The sequence below is a fragment of the Heliangelus exortis genome, chromosome 1 (assembly GCF_036169615.1).
Source record: "Heliangelus exortis chromosome 1, bHelExo1.hap1, whole genome shotgun sequence".
NCBI lineage: Eukaryota > Metazoa > Chordata > Aves > Apodiformes > Trochilidae > Heliangelus > Heliangelus exortis.
Window position 1 is genome coordinate 112633821 of NC_092422.1, and position 4260 is coordinate 112638080.

At 41.0% G+C, this 4260-nt stretch overlaps 1 long non-coding RNA gene across 9 annotated transcripts in view; it reads left to right on the forward strand.

Moving 5' to 3' along the window:
* Positions 1 to 4260, forward strand: part of LOC139803196 (uncharacterized) — a 186803-nt gene that overhangs the window by 34488 nt on the left and 148055 nt on the right. The gene's annotated exons all lie outside the window — the stretch shown is intronic.

A 4260-nucleotide genomic window follows, 5' to 3' on the forward strand; every position in this document is an offset into this window, starting at 1 on the left:
GGGTGGAAACCAGTGTATGGGAATCACATTCACCCCTGGACATAGCCATGACACCTGCTAGATTTCAGTGGCAGACAAAAGCAATTAATTTTGGATAATTTGTGTAATTATGGCTATGTTGCTGCTGATTAATATTTCCATTCCCAAGCCAAAGCTTGGGCACTGTAACATGGGTCAGAACCTGATCCAGAGTCTTAAGTAACTTACAACTTAAAAGAAGCTTTAGCAATATGTTTATGTTAGCTGAAACAAAAGCTTGTACACAACCATGGCATGCTAGAAGTTCATTCTGAGGCCACATGTTGTGCCAAAGGCCCATTTTCTTCTGCTTCTGTAGAATTTATTTGCTTTTTTTTTCCTTGCCTCTATCTTCATCTGTGATCACACTTCCGCCTTCTACTCATGCATCATTGTGAGCTTATTCCTTCTGTTCTCATCTCTGTTTTCTTTGGTCAAGGGTTAAGAGCTCCCAATGCAGATTAAAAGAATTATATCAACATTATCAGCTGGCTCTGCTTCACTTGGCAAATCCTCTGCTTTTCAAGGATGGTATTTGATATACTGTGCTGGTTTTTTTTGTTCTTTGCAAAGTTATTTGGGGAGCTTTATCCAAATTCTTGAAATTTTGATGGTATTAAATTATCCTACTCATCTCATCTCCTAAGATAGAGGAGCATGCTTTTATTTTAAGCAATTATATAATGGCATATTCTTCAGGTGGCTTTGTGTCTCTCTTTCACTGTTTTAGCTTCAGTTCTTGTAATTTCCCTCAGTTTTCTCTCAGAACTCTCTCGAGCACCTGTGTTGTCTTCTCTGTTGTCCACGATTTGGGCCTCGACTTCTTAGGGCCAGGTTCTGCAGTGTGGTGACATGTCTCATTCAGGCCTGGAGAATTTGATTGTGCATGTAAACTAAAGCTCTCATCTTACAAAAATGTAGCTTTGCCTTGCTGGTTTTTACATACTGGGCTTTATGACATGGCTTTAATGTTAAGCTTGGTAAAACTTCCCTTTATTTTTCTTGAATGATTTTAAGATAGCATAAGGCAGACTGTGCCATGGTCTTCATGAAGTTTAGTTAGATTTTTCAAGTAGAATAGTCTATTTCAGTTGAAAGGGCCCTACAATGGCCATCTAGTCCAACAGCTTGACCAGTTCAGGGTTTTTAAGTCTGAGAAAGTATGAACAGAATGTGCAGTGTCCTTTCCATCCCTGCATATCTTTGCAACACTCTTTGATTGATTCCCTCCCACTTGAGGTCCAGTTTTTCCAGTCTTCCTTGTAAATAGATCCCAGCTAAGCTGAGGTCCTGAAAAGTATTTAGGTGCCTGACTCTTGCTTAGGACTGAACTTTATTGATTTTGATGAAAGTTCACAAGTTGGGTAAGACTGAAATCAACACTGTTCACATACGGGTCTCAGAAAGACAGAGCCAAGTCTGATGGCTCTGACCCACAGGCACTTGCACATATCTTTTCATCTTCAGCATGTGGGCAGCCCTGCTGCTTTTTCTAGACTTCTCAATGGATGGGTCCAGATTACTATGCAGAGCATCAGCTACACAAACCAGTACCCTGAAACAGTGGGGAATAATGTAGCAGTGCCCTGTGGAACTACTGTGTCTTGAAAAGGAAGTATAGGCACAATGTTATTAGCAGAACTTCTCCTGCCTACGGGTCTCACCAACAACTGGCACAAAATGCCACCACCAGTGATGTTGTACAGATGATGTACAGTGCAAACACCACTGTAACCTTAAAGATGCAGGCCAGTACAGTAACATCTTGCTGTTGTAATAAGCATGGGCTTGAAATAAAGTTTAAAACCAGGAAAGGATTCAATGACTGTGAGTCAATGGTCAAGCCTAAGTACAATTTCTGCAGAGCCAACTGGTCTTCTGCCAGGTCTGCTGCTTCACATACAGACTGGTTTCCCTTCAGCAGTGTTGGCATCCCTCTGCTTAGGTGATGCCATGACTTTCTGCCAGGTTTATCTCAGATTACAAAATCCTGAATACTGGACTGGAAGAGGTTGAAAGGTCTCGATTTTACAGGAAATATTCCTTACTTCAACATGGCTATGGGTTTGCTATTTCTTTCCTTCTTTTTTTTTTTTTTTTTAAATTAGTGCTGTGTGGCTAAGTCTGGTGTATTTATCATTAGTTTCATAGCGTTTAGTGTCCTGTAAAACTAATCCCAGCTCTCATTTCAAGTGCTTAAACAAGAATCTTGAAAAACACATTTCTAGGCTCAGCATTTTTGAGAAATAATTGAAAAAAACTGAAAGTGAAAAATGGTGAAACATATTGAAAGTGTTTGTATACTCTGTGAACTAGGAAATCAGAATATATGAAAAAACCAGAGCTCTCTTTTTCTACAAAATTTCCGTGGATTTTAAATTAGTCTTGAGACTTGGGAGGAAGTGCAGTCAAGTCCTGCTTTTTGACTGTTTGGAATTGATAGAATTGTCTATGTTTTCCCCAATAACTTATGCTGTTCTCTTACTCAAATCCTCTCTTCAAAAGGAGTGGATCAGATGAAGGATGTCAGTTTGGCTTTACTGAATTTTAGGTTAGAAGAGATCCACAAAGGGGGTCAGTGTTGGTTTTTCTCTTTCCCAGCCAGCCCATCTCACTCCACTTTTTCTTCTTTACCTTTTTAATTTAGAGTTAGAAAAGCACAAAATGGTCACCTTGATTGTTGAAGTTTGCTGCATTTCCCTTTGTGAATGCAAAGATTACCCTGCCCTAGTTAATTGAAAAAAACTACTGACACTGCTGATGGGGGTGCCATTTGCAGCCATTGCAGCATGACTGGGACAATACTCAGCATTTAGGAAAGAGTGCTTTTCTCTCAGATGCTTGAATTCAGTCCATGCTGCTGTTGTTTATTAAATATATGACTTTATTTTCTGATGCTTACTTTATCAGTAAATAAGAGATTATTTTAAATGCTAGGCCTGCATGGGACTTCAGTAGTGCACAGGCTCTGTGTTGGCTGTCAGATCAGGGGTGACTTTTACTCCATATAGTACAAGTGTAGGTGTACAAGGCTTCTGTGTCACAGAACACATGAGAATGACAAAGTGCTTTGGGCTCCCTGTTTTGGGCACCCTGCACTCAGTTGCACTTGATCTTAATAGTCACAACTCTGCTCATTCCCCTGCAATGGCATCTGGTTTGTGTTAATACAAATGAAAGATGTTTCGAGTTTGGTAAGGTTTCCTAAATAGGTTGAAAAGCTCTCTTTTCCAGAATGGCTTTAGGAAAGGCAAAGCAGGCTTGATCTGGTTTTGAAGGAGATAAACATTTGAAAGGCATTCTTATCATCACCCTGCTCTGTGCTGAGGGATTTGGGCTGAAACCTTATTGGCTTTGGACCAGCATCTTCCCACATGCAAAGGTTACTTAAACATTAGAATTGGATGCAGCAACTTAGATAAAAATTAAGTTCAGTTCCTAGCTTTGCTAACTAGCTGTCCTAAGACTTCACAGGAACTACTGTTTCTCTGCGTCAGTTCTGCTTCTTGGGTTTTTTTTGGTCCACATCCCATTTCTGCCTCCCCCCAAGATAGATTCTGTTTCCCACCCCCGCCTTTCTTCATCTGAGAATTACTTAACTTTCTGAAGAGGAGTGCTGTGAAATGTGTCCTACACAGATTGCACTGCTGGGCTGGAGCTGGGAATAAAGCATGGGTAGAAGGAAGTGCCTGGGACAGGGATGAGGGAGTAAGGTGGCATATGGGACAATATGACATTGCATCTCCAGTGGAAAAGGGAGCAGAACTGCTGCTTTCCATTGAATTAAACAAGTTTAAGCTGATCCTGTGCTGTCCCCTCAGAGGCCTCCATGTGCCCATTGTGTGCGTACAGAAGTGAGAGCAACCTAAATCATCAAGATAAAGTTGTGTGGGAGGGGGGTGTATGTCTAGAGCTGGTGTTTCAAGATGATCATTCTGTATCTAACTAGAGTGCTTGAACTTTTCATCAACTCCTTGGTGTGAGTGCCTTCTCCTCTGGTGCTCTCCTGTTTCAGCCCTCTTGGCTTCTTTTGCCTGTCTACCTGTCAGCTAACAAGTTTCTTCAGCTTCCCTGGGCTCCTTGATTTCTCTTTCCCACTGTTACTTACACGTCCCAGCTATTGGCTTTCACAGAAACTCCCTAATCACCATTACAGTCTCTGAGAATGACAAATGGTTTCTTTGTGTGCAAATTAATAAGCTAGTGTAAGTAAAATCAAGAAAGAACAAGGCTACAGCAATG